Genomic DNA, 20,267 nt, shown 5'->3' with positions numbered 1-20,267 from the left:
ACCGTGTAAAGCAGATACCGGTTGAGGCACAGAGTACGGCTGATAATGTGTGGAGTAGACAATAGCGGGGTCGGGGTCTGCTATAGTCTACTTCTGACAGAGAATAATTGTCAGGACAAATTTAGAAAAAATATTTTCAATTTTTTCGAAATTTTCGGAAAATCAAAAAACGCTGCAAATCTTCTGAAAAGCGCACATAACGAAGAATTTTTGAAAAATTCTGAAAAAATTAAAAGTTGAAAATTTTCAAAAAATCTTAGTTTTGTGCGCTTTTTGGACGATTTCCTACGTTTTTTGATTTTTCGAAAATTTTCGAAAAATTTGAAAATTCTCAAATTCTTTGAGAAATTTCAAAAAATTTCGAAATTTTGAAAAATGGAAAATGGTTGCAAATGGCATGAAACGCGAAGATAAAAAAGAATATTTGAAATTTTAGACAAAAATTTTGAAAACGGAATTTTTCAAAAATTATTTGTTTTGTGCGCATTTTGAACGGTTTCCTACGTTTTTGATTTTTCGAAAAATTTGAAAATTTTCTATCAAAATTTTCTCCTCTCTATCCCGGCCAGGACTGTCTGTGCACGTCCCGGTTTCTGCCGCCCTCTTTCTCTGTCGGACGCGGTGTCTGCCGGACTCGCTCTCTGCAGGAATCGTCGTCTGTAACACCCGACATCTGCCAGGCCGTCTGTAGAAGACGTGGTTTGGCAGAGACCGAGTGAGGCACAGACCGAAAGCAAGGAGAGAAGTATGACAGACAGGGTAAGACGAAGACGTGGTGAGTCACAGGAAATGGGAAGCAGAGCTCGGGTGAGGCAGAGACAGAGTTGTAACCGCTCATCTGGAAGTAGTTAGGTTTTGTTAGTTTTTCTTTTGTGTGTGTTTCCAGTATTTCAAAATCTTTGTGTAAGATTCTAGCACCACCTGCAGAGAACAAGGGTGGACTTCAGCCCTAAGAGCTAGAAGTCATGTTTAGGCCATCTGGGTAACAATCCGATTTCGACTCCGTCTACGACAGACATAGAAGTGCCTTTAGGAGCAAGTGTGGAGGATCATGTTGGGCGGTCCGTGAGAGGTCTCTCTCTGACAGCGGGGGGGTGCTTCGCACCAAGCCCGGAACCCAGGCGCCGAAGAAAATTAGGGTAGAGACTCACTCTTGTTTTAAGTCGCGATAGCGAAGGTTCTAGGACATACTGGAAACTGTATATTGTATACAAATAAATAGTAGTGCCTTCCAACTTCAATCCGAATCATTATTGGCTGGTGTGATCAGGCCGTTAACACGACCTGAGACAAGAGCTACATCCCGACTAGCTAGCTAGCCCCTAAAAATCCTACACCCTGATAAGGCAGCTGTTACGAGGCCACGAGCAGTGGACGGTTACAGGAAGATTGGCGCGACAACGAGGGGCACGACTTCTGGACTCCCAGCAGCCGAGCCGAAGGATTGAAGGAAGGCCACTTCCGACAGATAAACAGCAGCTGTCAGTGACTTGGGCGGGGGGAGCGACCACAACTTGCACAGTCGCAACGCCAACTCAACGGCACCGAGGACCCAAGGAAAGCAACGCACACGAACCACAGCATCCAGGGTGCAGGACTCATCATATCAGCATTACCATAACCAGGTCAGTCACGTCGTCACAAAGATGTACGGAAAGCAGCTGAGGAGTAGAACTGTAGGACCAAGAATGGAGACAAGCGGAAACAGTGAGGCAGAAACTGAAATTGAAATGCGGTGTGGGCAGTTATTCAGTGAGGCAAGCAGCTCAGAGATCGACAATTCTATACTAAGGACGGAGGACGATCCAGAAAACAGTGGTGTAAATACACGAGAAGGAACAGGAAGTACTGGCGACCTTCAGCAAACCACTATAGGTTTCAGGAACACGGAAACTCTAAGTTCCAATACCGATTCCTTACTCGATTTTATCGCTAATGCTCTTCGTAGTTTGAAGGAGGACAATGTTAAGTTAAGTGAAAAAGTTCAGAACGAAATACAAGATATCAAAGTTAGTATAGAAAAAGGAAATTCAGAACTAAGGAGGGAATTGGAAGAAAACATTAGAGTACAAAATGAAAGACTCATTGAAAGATTAGATCGTGAGCACCATAAATTAAGCAAAGAGTTAACTGAGAGGCTGGAAAGCGAGACTTCTAGGTTAGAGACAAATTTAAAACAGGTCCAAAATAACACCGATAAAGAATTTTCTGGCATGAAATGTAGTTTTGGTAGTTTGGTCAACCACGTTTCCGATCAGATAGAAGGGGTGACCAACCAAAGTAAAGAAATGGCCAAAGAACTTACGTATGAACTCAATCAGAAATTTGAGGAAATGACCAGCAACACTGTAGTAAACAAAGAGAGGTCGGAGGAAAGGTTCACTAAGCTCGAGGGCACTATTAAGTCAGTGCAAACTAGCCTCAGAGGTGATGTGAGTAAGTGGCAGAATGAAACAAGGGCGCAAGTAGAAAGAAATATTAAACAAGTTGAAACTTATAAAGATGGGCTAGATAAATTGAATGCTGAATTAAGCAGCATCAAGGGGAAGATTTCGGAAGGGTCAACAGTGGTTGGGAACGCTAGTTCGTTGCCACCCACTGACAAAAATGTAGTAGGAAGCCATTCGACGTGTGGTTCTGCCCACCTCCCTGAAAGTGAGGGTAATCACAGTGTATCTTGCGTCAATGTTGATGATGCCAGTGGTAGGTATGGTACAACGCTCTGTAACAACCAGGTGCCTAGCGGGATTCAGAGTGATATGAACCTGTGCATGCCATCCAACCAGGTGTGCAGCGCTAGTAGCTTTATTGCTCCTTCCGACTTAACACTCCCTTACTTCCATGACAGTGCCAAAGTTAACGCCGTCTTCTTCCTGAAACAGTTAGACGACTTTATGAAGCTGAAAGCTGTGCCGGTTAGATTCCAGCTCGCTATCGCTCGCAAGGCCGTCACCGATCCCATTGCAGTTGATTGTCTATCTGCTATTGCTCCCAATCTCCAGGACTACGAGCAATTCAAAGTAGCGTTTATGAGAAATTTTTGGTCAGCAAGCAAGCAGAGTATTGTGAAGTGTTCAATTTATCAAGACCGGTACCAAATGGGCTCGAGTTTGAGCATGTCCGAGCACTTCTTGAAGTACGCGGTGCTCGCAAGTTATCTTGAACCTAAAATGACGGACGTGGAGCTTATGGATGCACTAAAGTTTCACTTCCCGATTTATGTTCAGAATAGCTTCGCGGCAGCTCAGCTAACTGGTGTTCAAGATGCTTTAGATCTGCTAAAGCGGCTGGAAGGTATTGAGATACGAGAAGGGCTGAGGCGGGCCAAATCTGCCGGCACTTCGCAAAATCAGAGCCATGACAGATCACACGGTGGTGTTAACGGCCGTTATAGCGGGGCTAACAACAGGCCGCAGCCACAGGGCCAACCAGTCAGGCAGGGTTATGTGCAGCATAGACCACCTCATCAACACCGCCGAAGCGATAATTGGAATTCTGGAAGATCATACGCGCACGCAGGTCCACAAGGACGGCAAAATGGAACAGGTCCGAACTGCCTAAACCCTTCGGCCAATGAGTTCACAAGTAGGAATTGCGGTGGCGACAGGCAGGATACTGCAACCAGCCGGCAGCAAGCGGAAAACTGCCAAGGGACGGATTAACGACCCTACGTCTGTCCGCTAGTCATTACGATACGGGTCACCACTTTGCATCCAGCAATCTTCAAGATTCTAATTCGGCAGAATATTTAAATTTTCAGGATCCTGATGATGATTCGGACCTAGGAGAAGCAGAAACTTTGGTTGTTTGTAGTATCAACGATTCTGTTTTGAGTAATTGCCCGCGTGTAGAAGTTTCTGTTCGGGACATAGTAATTAGCAGCATCATAGACACAGGCGCACAGGCCAGTATATTGTCAGAGAGAGCTTACAATGAGTTAGTAACGGCAGGTGTAGGCGTTTTGGTTTTGCCACTTCAGAATTTGGTACTCATTAATGCTTTTGGAACGAAGTCTAAACGAGTTAGGAACCAGGCCTTTTTGGAGTTTAAGTTAGGAGAGGATGAGTTCGAACATGTGTTTCTGGTAACGTCCCAGTTAGCGTCAGATATGATATTAGGTTGTGACTTTTGTTCATTACACGGCGTTGTTCTTGATTTTAATAGTAAGTGTATGGAGTATGCCCGGGGTGGAGTAAGGAGAACTATAACTTTTAGCCAGAATATAGAGACGGAAGCTCGCGAAGTAGAACAGGTAGAGCACGGTTTGTTGTGCAGCAATATTCGGTACAGCCGGTACGGTAGTCCATCTAGAACAGCTGAGACCACAGTAAGTTTAAGCAGTCCCGACGATTTAGAGGAATCTATAGCTAGTGAAGCTAATGTGTTCGAGCGGAGTTCGCTTTGTGTTGATGATGTTGATGTACGGCGCGAATGCCATGTTACTGATGAGGTAGATTGTGTGGATATTTTTGAAGTTAGAGGTAGCCTGGGAAATAGGCAAATGGTTGATGAAGAAATGTGGTACAGACCAGAGAGTATGCAGCTGATTCCTGATCGTACTCGCAATGTAGGTAACGAATGTCCCGATTCTCGTGCTATTGGTGAAGCGGAAATCTCGAATTTGGTTAGTGGTAATAGTTATTTGAAGGAAGATGAGAAGATTATTTTGATAGATCTACTAATGAAATACGCCCCTTTCTTAACATCCAGGCCAGGCCGTTGTAAGGTTTTTGAATATGGGTTCAAGCTCATTGATGATAAGCCAGTTGTAGGTCAGGTTAGGCCTATACCGTTTAAATTGAGACCGGTGGTTAGGGAACACCTAAGTCAGCTGTTGGAGGATGATATTATCGAAGTATCCGACTCGCCATTCTTGAATCCACTTACCGTTGTCCCCAGGGAAGGTAAAGAGCCAAGGATATGTGTCGATGCCAGGAAGATTAACGACGTAACCGTACCAGACAGGGCTAGGACTCCTCCGCTAAACGAACTCTTGCAGAAGTTTCATGGAGTTAGGTATATGTCGTCCATAGACTTGAGTTCCGCTTTTCTGCAAATACCCTTGAAAGAGGAATCAAGGCCATACACCGCCTTTCTGTTCGAATCCACAGTTTTTCAGTACAAGCGTACTCCGTATGGATATAAAAATTCCATGTCAGCTTTTATTAGAGCACTACAGCTGGTGCTAGGTGGTGACACCGCCGAGTTTGTCGCAGCATATGTTGACGACGTTTTGGTCTACTCACGCAGTTATAGGGAACACGTAGCTCATTTGGACTTGATATTGGGAAGACTTACAGAAGCAGGCTTTACTATTAACGCGTCCAAGTGCCGCTTCTGTCAAGCCGAGGTGACTTTTCTTGGGCACAGAATAAACCAGACAAGTGTCAGTCCTGACCCTGAAAGAATCGCGGCAATTCTGAAATATCCGGCGCCGCGAAACCAGAAACAGTTGCGTCAGTTCTTGGGAACCTGTAACTTCCATAGCAAATTCATCGTCGGCTATGCAAATTATGTGGGTCCTTTGCTCCCGCTGATGAAAAAGGGGACAAGGTGGAACTGGACGAATGACATGCGGTTAGCATTCGAATCGCTACGCGAGCAGTTCGCGCGTAGCATTCAATTGATCCACCCTGACGCGGACACGCCTTATTGTATCTACACCGATGCATGCCGATACGGCATCAGTGGTATCCTGATGCAACGGCGAACTGACGGTAGAGCATACATTGTGTCGACTGCCTCAAGAGTATTAACGGCAGCTGAATGTAAATTTTCTGTGTGCAAATTGGAGCTTCTTGCGGTCGTGTACGCGCTGCAAAAGTTCAGACTATACATATTTGGCCAGCGTATTGTAGTCTATTCCGACAATAAGGCGTTAACATTCATGAAAAGGTGTAATCTGGTATCGAATCGCATAACCCGTTGGGTTATGCAGATTCAAGAATACGATTTAGAAATCGTACATATCAAGGGAACTGACAACTTCTTGGCCGACATAATGAGTCGACACCCGGTTGGTCTGACAGGTAGGCAGATTGAAAACATGAGCAGACCGAGGGAAGTTCTGGTTACTAGGATCAATTTAGAACTAGACCCTACTGTGAAGAGGGAACTTAAAAACCTTAGTGTCCACCAAACCCAGGACCCTCGCATCCAGGAACTCACACAAAGGCTCTCACAGGACGCATCTTCGGGGGCTTCAAGCCACAAAGTTGAAAATGGAATCTTGTACTGCAAAGGCAAGCTTCAAACGTATTGGCGACCCTACTTGCCTAGCCACTTGGAAACGAAAGTGATAAAGTTTGTGCATTGTTCACTAGGTCACTCGGGGACAGACAAGTGCATGCACAAATCGCTCACTCGTTCTATGTGAAAAATCTTGCGAGAAAAGTGAGAAGATTTGTTGCTAGCTGCGTGATCTGTCAGAAAGTGAAACACCCTAACCGAAGTTATGACACGCAGATTAGGTCGCATTTGCCTAGAGAACCGGGAGATCTCCTAGCAGTGGACTTATATGGGAATTTGCCTGGGGCTAGGGGAGGCCTGAGGTACGTCTTGGTGTGTCTGGATGTGTTCTCAAGGCACGTTAAGCTATATCCATTGCGGGCCGCCACCACCAAGGCTTGCCTTAATAAGTTAACAGGTCATTATTTTACTCAGGTGCGCCGACCTAAAGCGGTTTTGAGCGACCACGGGACACAATTTAACAATGCCAAATGGAAAGGCACCCTAAAGGACATGGGAATAGAAACCAAATTTTCACCCATTCGCCATCCCCAGAGTAACCCGAGCGAACGCGTTATGCGTGGCCTCGGGACATACTTCAAAACTTACTGTCATGAGGCATATAAGAAGTGGCCGGAACTTGTAGCTTACGCGGAACGATGGATTAACTCAACCACAAGTGCTGCTACAGGCTACACTCCGGTGGAGCTGATGTTTGACGACCCCACACCTGACCTCTTCCGGGATGTGCTGAAGAAGACCGCGGAACACGTTCCAGGAGAGATTTCCCTCGAGGAGAAATGGCTGCGGGCATACGCCAGAATGCGACTGAAAGCGGCTGAACGTAAAAGAAAAAGGAAAATCGGAAACGCGAACTGGGAGCCAAAAGTTGATGACCAGGTGCTGGTGCGCGTCCAACCTACGTCTGACGCCGCACAGGGCATCACGGCAAAATTCGTACGGCCATTTGAAGGACCATATTGGATTGTGGGAATATGCCCACCGGCTACGTACGAGATTGCCGATCAAGATGGGAAGCCGCGTGGCCGGTTTAACAAGCGGGCATTAAAGCCGTTCTTGAAGAGCGAGGACGAAGCCTAAACCCGAGTCCATCATCGGTTATATTCTCTTTTTTTTTGTTAGCATCGCTCGACGTTTCTTTTTCGTGCTGATGTATGGTACGGTTTGGACACAGCTAATTTGGAACGCCGAAGTCGTCTCCTTCCCTATCCTTTTCTTCTTTCCTTTAAGGACCCGTAAGCTTGCTTATGTTTGGTCGTTAAACCTTTTTTTTTGAAATTTGAAGTTTATTAACAAACGGTCCCGAACCAGGTTGAGATAACGTGCACTAGTAATAAGAAAGGTTACCAGTTGAACTATAGGTACTATAATTTAGTAATATAACAGAATGAGAGTAGAGTTTGTAAAGTTTGTCAATTTTTCAGTCTATTGAATGCTTGGGTATGAATGATTATGTGAGTGAAGCATTACTAAACAGGCAAACCAATTGCAACCGCAAGATTAGTGATGCATAGTGTCGTGCGTATGGCAACATGAAGTGAATCAGTGCATATTTGAGTGACCACACTCCACATGTGTGTCTCGTTGTGAAAATAAAGGTCTCCTGTTGGCGAATGTAACTTAAGAGATGGAATGTGAAAGAAACAATAGACTGTGTAAACATGTAAGTTAAGACCTCAACACGGCAAACGCCTAACGTAAATTGTGAATCAGGTAGAGAGAATTCGCCGGAGAAGAAAGTGATTTGTTACCTATGTACTGTATTTTCTTTGTCATATTTAGTATATAAGACTTGAGGTTCTCACAGCGGTGAGTATGAAGATTTGTCTTCTGGGTTATTGCGCTGTGTAGTCTGGTAGATGTTAACCAACGTTTCAGAGGTCATACTGCCCCGGCATCAGGGCGATGAATATGCCAATAGGGTGTGAGGAGTTGGATTTTATAGGCAGGGAAGTAAAAGGTGTAGCCTGCCCAGAGCCAATGGGAGCATAGAGGACTTTTAAATTTTGAAGGTTATTCGAAAGTCAATTTTTCAAAGCCATATATGTCCCGACCTGTAGGAATCTGATAGACAAAAATCATGTCAGATTGAGGTAACGTATATATCATCGTCATGCCAAAGTCACGTCAATGTAAGTCAAAGTGTTTGCAGAACAGAGAAGTTTAAATTTTTGAAGGTTATTCGAAAGTCAATTTTTCAAAGCCATATATGTGACGATCTGTAGGAATATGAGAGACAAAAATCATGTCAGATGAGGTAACGTATATATCATCGTCATGCCAAAGTCACGTCAATGTAAGTCAAAGGGTTTGCAGGAAAGGGAAGTTTTAATTTTTGAAGGGTATTCGAAAGTCAATTTTTCAAAGGCATATATCTCCCGATCTGTAGGAAACTGAGAGCCAAACTCTATTCAAATTGAGGTAACATACATGTCATCGTCATGTCAAAGTCACGTCAATGTAAGTCAAAGGGTTTGCAGGAAAGGGAAGTTTTAATTTTTCACGGGTATTCGAAAGTCATTTTTTGAAAGGCATATATCTCCCGATCTGTAGGAATCTTAGAGACACAACTCATGTCAGACTGAGGTAACGTATATATCATCGTCATGCCAAAGTCACGTCAATGTAAAACCCAAGGGTTTGCAGGATAGACAACTTTTAATTTTTCACTGGTATTCGAAAGTCATTTTTCAAATCATATATCTCCCGATCTGTAGGAATCTGAGAGACACAACTCATGTCAGACTGAGGTAACGTATATATCATCGACATGTCAAAGTCACGTCAATGTAAGTCCAAGGGTTTGCAGGATAGAGAAGTTTTAATTTTTAAGGTTATTCAAAAGTCAATTTTTCAAAGGCATATATCTCCAGATCTGTAATAATCTGAGAGACACAACTCATGCCAGATTGAGGTAACGTATATATCATCGTCATGTCAAAGTCAAGTCAATGTAAGTCCAAGGGTTTGCAGGATAGAGGACTTTCAAATTTTCAAGGGAATTCGAAAGTCATTTTTTCAAAGACATATATCTCCCGATCTGTAGGATACTGAGAGACAAAACTCATGTCAATTTGAGGTAACATATATGTCATCGTATTGTCAAAGTCACGTCAATGTAAGTACAAGGGTTTGCAGGATAGAGAACTTTTAATTTTTGAAGGTTATTCGAAATTCAATTTTTCAAAGGCATATATCTCCCGACCTGTAGGAATCTGAGAGACACAACTCATGTCAGACTGAGGTAACGTATATGTCATCGTCATGTCAAAGTCACGTCAATGTAAGTCAAAGGGTTTGCAGGATAGAAAACTTTAAATTTTTCACGGGTATTCGAAAGTCATTTTTTCAAAGGCATATATCTCCCGATCTGTAGGTATCTGAGAGACACAATTCGTGTCAGATTGAGGTAAAGTATATATCACCGTCATGCCAATGTCACGTCAATGTAAGTCAAAGGGTTTGCAGGAAAGAGAAGTTTTAATTTTTGAAGGTTATTCGAAATTAAATTTTTCAAAGGTATTTATCTCCTGATCTGTAGGAAACTGAGAGACATAACTTTTGTCAAATTGAGGTAACATATGTGTCATCCTCATGTCAAAGTCACGTCAATCTAGGTCAAAGGGTTTGCAGGATAGAGAAGTTTGAATTTTTCACGGGTATTCGAAAGTCATTTCTTGAAAGGCATATATCTCCCGATCTGTAGGAATCTGAGAGACACAACTCATATCAGACTGAGGTAACGCATATATCATCGTTATGTCAAAGTCACGTCAATGTAAGTCAAAGGGTTTGAAGGATAGAGAAGTTTTAATTTTTGAAGGTTTTCGAAATTCAATTTTACAAAGGCATATATCTCCCGATCTGTAGGAATCCGAGGGACAAAAATCATGTCAGATTAAGGTAACGTATATATAATCGTCATGCCAAAGTCACGTCAATGTAAGTCCAAGGGTTTGCAGGATAGACAACTTTTAATTTTTCACTGGTATTCGAATGTCATTTTTCAAAGCAATATATCTCCAGATCTGTAATAATCTGAGAGACACAACTCATGCCAGATTGAGGTAACGTATATATCTTCGTCATGTCAAAGTCAAGTCAATGTAAGTCCAAGGGTTTGCAGGATAGAGGACTTTTAAATTTTCACGGGTATTCGAAAGTCATTTTTCAAAGGCATATATTTCCCAATCTGTAGGAATCTGAGAGACACAAATCATGTCAGACTGAGAAAACGTATATATCATCGTCATGTCAAAGTCACGTCAATGAAAGTCCAAGAGTTTGAGGGATAGAGAACTTTTAATTTTTGAAGGTTATTCGAAATTCAATTTTTCAGAGACATGTATCTCCCGATCTGTAGGAATCTGAGAGGCACAACTTATGTCAGAATGAGGTAAAGTATATATCATCGTCATGTCATAGTCACGTCAATGTAAGACCAAGGGTTTTCAGGATAGAGAAATTTTAATTTTTCGCGGTCATTCGAAAGTCATTTTTTCAAAGGCATATATCTCCCGATCTGTAGGAATCTGAGAGACACAACTCATGTCAGACTGAGGTAACATATATATCATCGTCATGTCAAAGTCACGTCAATGTAAGTCCAAGGGCTTGCAGGATAGAGAAATTTTAATTTTTGAAGGTTATTCGAAATTCAATTTTTCAAAGGCATATATCTTTCGATCTGTAAGATTCTGAGAGACAAAACTCATGTCAGATTGAGGTAACGTATATTTGATTGTCATGTCAAAGTCACGTCAATGTAAGTCCAAGGGTTTGCAGGATAGAGAAATTTTAATTTTTCACAGGTATTCGACAGCCATTATTTAAAGGCATTTATCTCCCGATCTGTAGGAATCGGTGAGTCAAAAATCATGTCAGATTGTGGTAACGTATATATCATCGTAATGCCAAAGTCAAGTCAATGTAAGTCAAAGGGTTGGCAGGATAGAGGACATTTAAATTTTCACGGATATTCGAAAGTCACTTTTCAAAGTCCTATATCTCCCGACCTGTAGGAATCTGTTAAACAAAAATCATGTCAGATTGAGGTAACGTATATATAATCGTCATGCCAAATTCACGTCAATGTAAGTCCAAGGGTTTGCAGGATAGACAACTTCTAATTTTTCACTGGTATTCGAAAGTCATTTTTCAAAGCCAAATATCTCCCGATCTGTAATAATCTGAGATACACAACTCATGCCAGATTGAGGAAACGTATATATCATCGTCATGTCAATGTCAAGTCAATGTAAGTCCAAGGGTTTTGCAGGATAGAGGACTTTTAATTTTTCTCGGGTAATCGAAAGTCATTTTTTCAAAGGCATATATCTCCCGATCTGTATTATACTGAGAGACAAAACTCATGTCAACTTGAGGTAACATATATGTCATCGTCTTTTTAAAGTCACGTCAATGTAAGTCCAAGGGTTTGCAGGATAGAGAAGTCTTAATTTTTCATGGGTATTCGATAGTCATTTTTTCAAAGGCATATATCTCCCGACCTGTAGGAATCTGAGAGACACAACTCATGTCAGACTGAGGTAACGTATATATCATCGACATGTCAAAGTCACGTCAATGTAAGTCCAAGGGTTTGCAGGATAGAGAAGTTTTAATTTTGAAGGTTATTCGAAAGTCAATTTTTCAAAGGCATATATCTCCTGATCTGTAATAATCTGAGAGACACAACTCATGCCAGATTGAGGTAACGTATATATCATCGTCATGTCAAAGTCAAGTCAATGTAAGTCCAAGGGTTTGCAGGATAGAGGACTTTTAAATTTTCATGGGTATTTGAAAGGCATTTTTTCAAAGGCATATATCTCCCGACCTGTAGGAATCTGAGAGACACAACTCATGTCAGACTGAAGTAACGTATATATCATCGTCATATCAAAGTCACGTCAATGTAAGTCCAAGGGTTTGAGGGATAGAGAACTTTTAATTTTTGAAGGTTATTCGAAATTCAATTTTTCAAAAGCATATATCTCCCGATCTGTAGGAATCTGAGAGACACAACTCATGTCAGACTGAGGTAACGTATATATCATCGACATGTCAAAGTCACGTCAATGTAAGTCAAAGTGTTTGCAGGATAGAGAATTTTTAATTTTTCACGTGTATTCGACAGTCATTTTTTAAAGGCATATATCTCCCGACGTGTAGGAATCTGAGAGACACAACTCATGTCAGACTGTGGTAACGTATATGTCATCGTCATGTCAAAGTCGCGTCAATGTAAGTCTAAGGGTTTGCAGGATAGAGGACTTTTAAATTTTGAAGGTTATTCGAAAGTCAATTTTTCAAAGCCATATATCTCCCGACCTGTAGGAATCTGAGAGACAAAAATCATGTCAGATTGGGGTAACGTATATATCATCGTCATGCCAAAGTCAGGTCAATGTAAGTCAAAGGGTTTGCAGAATAGAGAAGTTTAAATTTTTGAAGGTTATTCGAAAGTCAATTATTCAAATCCATATATGTCCCGACCTGTAGGAATCTGAGAGACAAAAATCATGTCAGATTGAGGTAACGTATATATCATCGTCATGCCAAAGTCACGTCAATGTAAGTCAAAGGGTTTGCAGGATAGAGATCTTTGATTTTTGAAGGTTATTCGATTGTCAATTTTTCAAAGGCATATATCTCCTGATCTGTAGGAAACTGAGAGACAAAACGTTTTTCAAATTGAGGTATCATATATGTCATCCTCATGACAAAGTCTAGTCAAGGTAATTCCAAGGGTTTGCAGGATAGAGAACTTTTAATTTTTTACGGGTATTCGAAAGTCATTTTTTCAAAGGCATATATCTCCCGATCTGTAGGAATCTGAGAGACAAAATTCATGTCAGACTGAGGTAACGCATATATCATCGTCATGTCAAAGTCACGTCAATGTAAGTCCAAGGGTTTGCAGGATAGAGAACTTTTAATTTTTGAAGGTTATTCGAAATTCAATTTTTCAAAGGCATATATCTCCCGATCTGTAGGAATCTGAGATACACAACTCATGTCAGACTGAGGTAACGTATATATCATCGTCATGTCAAAGTCACGTCAATGTAAGTCTAACGGTTTGCAGGATAGAGAACTTTTAATTTTTGAAGGTTATTCGAAATTCAATTTTTCAAAGGCATATATCTCCCGATCTGTAGGATTCTGAGAGACACAACTCATGTCAGATTGAGGTAACGTATATATGATTGTCATGTCAAAGTCACGTCAATGTAAGTTCAAGGGTTTGCAGGATAGAGAACTTTTAATTTTTCACGTGTATTCGACAGTCATTTTTTAAAAGCATATATCTCCCGATCTGTAGGAATCGGTGAGTCAAAAATTATGTCAGATTGTGGTAACGTATATATTATCGTCATGCCAAAGTCACGTCAATGTAAGTCAAAGGGTTTGCAGGTTAGAGAACTTTTAATTTTTCACGGGTATTCGAAAGTCATTTTTTCAAAGGCATATATCTCCCGATCTGTAGCAATCTGAGAAACACAACTCATGTCAGACTGAGGTAACGTATATATCATCGTCATGTCAAAGTCACGTCAATGTAAGTCCAAGGGTTTGCAGGATAGAGAACTTTTAATTTTTGAAGGTTATTCGAAATTCAATTTTTCAAAGGCATATATCTCCTGATCTGTAGTAATCTAAGAGACACAACTCATGTCAGACTGAGGTAACGTATATATCATCGTCATGTCAAAGTCACGTCAATGTAAGTCAAAGGGTTTGCAGGATATAGGACTTTTAATTTTTCACGGGTATTCGAAAGTAATTTTTCAATGGCATATTTCTCCCGATCTGTAGAAAATGGAGAGACAAAACTCTTGTCAATTTGAGGTAACATATATGTCATTGTCTTGTCAAAGTCACGTCAATGTAAGTCCAAGCGTTTGCAGGATAGAGAAGTTTTAATTTTTCACGGGTATTCGATAGTCATTTTTTCAAAGGCATATAGGTCCCGATCTGTAGGAATCTCAGAGACATAACTCATGTCACACTGAGGTAACGTATATATCATCGACATGTCAAAATCACGTCAATGTAAGTCCAAGGGTTTGCAGGAGAGAGAAGTTTTAATTTTGAAGTTTATTCGAAAGTCAATTTTTCAAAGGCATATATCTCCAGATCTGTAATAATCTGAGAGACACAACTCATGCCATATTGAGGTAACGTATATGTCATCGTCATGTCAAAGTCAAGTCAATGTAAGTCCAAGGGTTTGCAGGATAGAGGACTTTTAAATTTTCACGGGTATTCGAAAGTCATTTTTTCAAAGGCATATATCTCCCGATCTGTAGGAATCTGAGACACAACTCATGTCAGACTGAGGTAACGTATATATGATCGTCATGTCAAAGTCACGTCAATGTAATTCAAAGGGTTTGAAGGACAGAGAACTTTTAATTTTTGAAAATTATTGGAAATTAAATTTTTCAAAGGCATATATCTCCCGATCTGTAGGATTCTGAGAGACACAACTCATGTCAGATTGAGGTAACGTATATATGATTGTCATGTCAAAGTCACGTCAATGTAAGTCCAAGGGTTTGCAGGATAAAGAACTTTTAATTTTTCACGGGTATTCGACAGTCATTTTTTAAAGGCATATATCTCCCGATCTGTTTGAATCGGTGAGTCAAAAATCATGTCAGATTGTGGTAACGTATATATGATCGTCATGCCAAAGTCACGTCAATGTAAGTCCAAGGGTTTGCATTATAGAGAACTTTTAATTTTTCACGGGTATTCGAAAGTCATTTTTTCAAAGGCATATATCTCCCGATCTGTAGCAATCTGAGAAACACAACTCATGTCAGACTGAGGTAACGTATATATCATCGTCATGTCAAAGTCACGTCACTGTAAGTCCAAGGGTTTGCAGGATAGAGAACTTTAAATTTTTCACGGGTATTCGACAGTCATTTTTTAAAGGCATATATCTCCCGATCTGTAGGAATCGGTGAGTCAAAAATCATGTCAGATTGTGGTAACGTATATATCATCGTCATGCCAAAGTCACGTCAATGTAAGTCCAAGGGTTTGCAGGATAGAGAACTTTTAATTTTTCACGGATATTCGAAAGTCATTTTTTCAAAGGCTTATATCTCCCGATCTGTAGGAATCGGTGAGTCAAAAATCATGTCAGATTGTGGTAACGTATATATCATCGTCATGCCAAAGTCACGTCAATGTAAGTCCAAGGGTTTGCAGGATAGAGAACTTTTAATTTTTCACGGATATTCGAAAGTCATTTTTTCAAAGGCTTATATCTCCCGATCTGTAGCAATCAGAGAAACACAACTCATGTCAGACTGAGGTAACGTATATATCATCGTCATGCCAAAGCCACGTCTATGTAAGTCAAAGGGTTTGCAGGATAGAGATCTTTAATTTTTGAAGGTTATTCGAAAGTAAATTTTTCAAAGGCATATATCTCCTGATCTGTAGGAAACTGAGAGACAAAACGTTTTTCAAATTGAGGTATCATATATGTCATCCTCATGACAAAGTCTAGTCAAGGTAATTCCAAGGGTTTGCAGGATAGAGAACTTTTAATTTTTTACGGGTATTCGAAAGTCATTTTTTCAAAGGCATATATCTCCCGATCTGTAGGAATCTGAGAGACAAAATTCATGTCAGACTGAGGTAACGCATATATCATCGTCATGTCAAAGTCACGTCAATGTAAGTCCAAGGGTTTGCAGGATAGAGAACTTTTAATTTTTGAAGGTTATTCGAAATTCAATTTTTCTAAGGCATATATCTCCCGATCTGTAGGAATCTGAGATACACAACTCATGTCAGACTGAGGTAACGTATATATCATCGTCATGTCAAAGTCACGTCAATGAAAGTCTAAGGGTTTGCAGGATAGAGAACTTTTAATTTTTGAAGGTTATTCGAAATTCAATTTTTCAAAGGCATATATCTCCCGATCTGTAGGATTCTGAGAGACACAACTCATGTCAGATTGAGGTAACGTATATATGATTGTCATGTCAAAGTCACGTCAATGTAAGTCCAAGGGTTTGCAGGATAGAGAACTTTTAATTTTTCACGTGTATTCGACAGTCATTTTTTAAAGGCATATATCTCCCGATCTGTAGGAATCGGTGAGTCAAAAATTATGTCAGATTGTGGTAACGTATATATGATCGTCATGCCAAAGTCACGTCAATGTAAGTCCAAGGGTTTGCAGGTTAGAGAACTTTTAATTTTTCACGGGTATTCGAAAGTCATTTTTTCAAAGGCATATATCTCCCGATCTGTAGCAATCTGAGAAACACAACTCATGCCAGACTGAGGTAACGTATATATCATCGTCATGTCAAAGTCACGTCAATGTAAGTCCAAGGGTTTGAATGACAGAGAAATTTTAATTTTTTAATTTTATTCGAAATTCAATTTTTCAAAGGCATATATCTCCCGATCTGTAGGAATCTGAGAGACACAACTCATGTCAGACTGAGGTAACGTATATATCATCGTCATGTCAAAGTCACGTCAATGTAAGTCAAAGGGTTTGCAGGATAGGCAAATTTTAATTTTTGAAGGTTATTCGTAAGTCAATTTTTCAAAGGCATATATCTCCCTACCTGTAGAAATCTGAGAGACAAAAATCATGTCAGATTGAGGTAACGTATATATCATCGTCATGCCAAAGTCACGTCAATGTAAGTCAAAGTGTTTGCAGAATAGAGAAGTTTAAATTTTTGAAGGTTATTCGAAAGTCAATTTTTCAAAGCCATATATGTGACGACCTGTAGGAATCTGAGAGACAAAAATCATGTCAGATGAGGTAACGTATATATCATCGTTATGCCAAAGTCACGTCAATGTAAGTCAAAGGGTTTGCAGGAAAGAGAAGTTTTAATTTTTGAAGGGTATTCCAAAGTCAATTTTTCAAAGGCATATATCTCTCGATCTGTAGGAAACTGAGAGCCAAACTCTATTCAAATTGAGGTAACATACATGTCATCGACATGTCAAAGTCACGTCAATGTAAGTCAAAGGGTTTGCAGGAAAGAAAAGTTTTAATTTTTCACGGGTATTCGAAAGTCATTTTTTGAAAGGCATATATCTCCCGATCTGTAGGAATCTTAGAGACACAACTCATGTCAGACTGAGGTAACGTATATATAATCGTCATGCCAAAGTCACGTCAATGTAAAACCCAAGGGTTTGCAGGATAGACAACTTTAAATTTTTCACTGATATTCGAAAGTCATTTTTCAAAGGCATATATCTCCCGATCTGTAGGGATCTGAGGGACACAACACATGTCAGACTGAGGTAACGTATATATCATCGACATGTCAAAGTCACGTCAATGTAAGTCAAAGGGTTTGCAGGATAGAGAACTTTTAATTTTGAAGGTTATTCGAAAGTTAATTTTTTAAAGATATATATCTCCTGATCTGTAGGAATCTGAGAGTCATAACTCATGTCAGACTGAGGTAACGTATACATCATCGTCATGTCAAAGTCAAGTCAATGTAAGTGCAAGGGTTTGCAGGATAGAGAACTTTTAATTTTTGAAGGTTATTCGAAATTCAATTTTTCAAAGGCATATATCTCCAGATCTGTAATAATCTGAGAGACACAACTCATGCCAGATTGAGGTAACGTATATATCATCGTCATGTCAAAGTCAAGTCAATGTAAGTCCAAGGGTTTGCAGGATAGAGGACTTTCAAATTTTCAAGGGAATTCGAAAGTCATTTTTACAAAGGCATATATCTCCCGATCTGTAGGATACTGAGAGACAAAACTCATGTCAATTTGAGGTAACATATATGTCATCGTAATGTCAAAGTCACGTCAATGTAAGTCCAAGGGTTTGCAGGATAGAGGACTTTTAAATTTTGAAGGTTATTCGAAAGTCAATTTTTCAAAGACATATATCTCCCGACCTGTAAGAATCTGAGAGACAAAAATCATGTCTGATTGAGGTAACGTATATATCATCGTCATGCCAATGTCACGTCAATGTAAGTCAAAGGGTTTGCAGGAAAGAGAAGTTTTAATTTTTGAAGGTTATTCGAAATTCAATTTTTCAAAGGTATTTATCTCCTGATCTGTAGGAAACTGAGAGACATAACTCTTGCCAAATTGAGGTAACATATGTGTCATCGTAATGTCAAAGTCACGTCAATGTAAGTCCAAGGGTTTGCAGGATAGGGAACTTTTAATTTTTGAAGGTTATTCGAAAGTCAATTTTTCAAAGCCATATATCTCCTGACCTGTATTAATCTGAGAGACAAAAATCATGTCAGATTGAGGTAACGTATATATCATCGTCTTGCCAAAGTCACGTCAATGTAAGTCAAAGGGTTTGCAGAATAGAGAAGTTTAAATTTTTGAAGGTTATTCGAAAGTCAATTTTTCAAAGCCATATATGTCCCGACCTGTACTAATCTGAGAGACAAAAATCATGTCAGATTGAGGTAACGTATATATCATCGTCATGCCAAAGTCACGTCAATGTAAGTCAAATGGTTTGCAGGAAAGAGAAGTTTTAATTTTTGAAGATTATTCGAAATTCAATTTTTCAAAGGCATATATCTCCCGATCTGTAGGAAACTGAGAGACAAAACTCTTGTCAAATTGAGGTAACATATATGTCATCGTCATGTCAAAGTCACGTCAATGTAAGTCAAAAAGTTTACAGGATAGAGAAGTTTTAATTTTTCACGGGCATTCTAAAGTCATTTTTTGAAAGGCATATATCTCCCGATCTGTAGGAATCTGAGAGACAAAACTCATGTCAGATTGAGGTAACGTATATATCATCGTCATGTCAAAGTCACGTCAATGTAAGTCAAAGGGTTTGCAGGATAGAGAACTTTTAATTTTTGAAGGTTTTCGAAATTCAATTTTTCAAAGGCATATATCTCCGGATCTGTAGGAATCGGTGAGTCAAAAATCATGTCAGATTGTGGTAACGTATATATCATCGTCATGCCAAAATCACGTCAATGTAAGTCCAAGGGTTTGCAGGATAGAGAACTTTTAATTTTTCACGGGTATTCGAAAGTCATTTTTTCAAAGGCTTATATCTCCCGATCTGTAGTAATCAGAGAAACACAACTCATGTCAGACTGAGGTAACGTATATATCATCGTCATGTCAAAGTCACGTCAATGTAAGTCCAAGGGTTTGCAGGATAGAGAACTTTTAATTTTTGAAGGTTATTCGAAAGTTAATTATTCAAAGGCATAAATCTTTCGACCTGCAGGAATCTGAGAGAAACAACTCATGTCAGACTGAGGTAACGTATATATCATCGTCATGTCAAAGTCACGTCAATGTAAGTCCAAGTGTTTGCAGGATAGAGAACTTTTAATTTTTGAAGGTTATTCGAAATTCAATTTTTAAAAGGCATATATCTCCTGATTTGTAGAAATCTGAGAGACAAAAACTCATGTCAGACTGAGGTAACATATATATCATCGTCATGTCAATGTCACGTCAATGTAAGTCCAAGGGTTTGCAGGATAGAGAACTTTTAATTTTTGAAGGTTATTCGAAAGTCAATTATTCAAAGGTATAAATCTTTCGACCTTTAGGAATCTGAGAGACACAACTCATGTCAGACTGAGGTAACGTATATATCATCGTCATGTCAAAGTCACGTCAATGTAAGTCAAAGGGTTTGCAGGATAGGCAACTTTTAATTTTTGAAGGTTATTCGTAAGTCAATCTTTCAAAGGCATATATCTCCCTACCTGTAGAAATCTGAGAGACAAAAATCATGTCAGATTGAGGTAACGTATATATCATCGTCATGCCAAAGTCTCGTCAATGTAAGTCAAAGTGTTTGCAGAATAGAGAAGTTTAAATTTTTTAAGGTTATTCGAAAGTCAATTTTTCAAAGCCATATATGTGACGACCTGTAGGAATCTGAGAGACAAAAATCATGTCAGATGAGGTAACGTATATATCATCGTCATGCCAAAGTCACGTCAATGTAAGTCAAAGGGTTTGCAGGAAAGAGAAGT

The sequence above is a fragment of the Zootermopsis nevadensis genome, unplaced genomic scaffold (assembly GCF_977971745.1).
Source record: "Zootermopsis nevadensis isolate Lab colony 2312 unplaced genomic scaffold, Znev_1.0 Znev_ptg000213l, whole genome shotgun sequence".
In the NCBI taxonomy this organism is placed as follows: domain Eukaryota; kingdom Metazoa; phylum Arthropoda; class Insecta; order Blattodea; family Termopsidae; genus Zootermopsis; species Zootermopsis nevadensis.
This window is presented reverse-complemented; position numbering follows the sequence as displayed.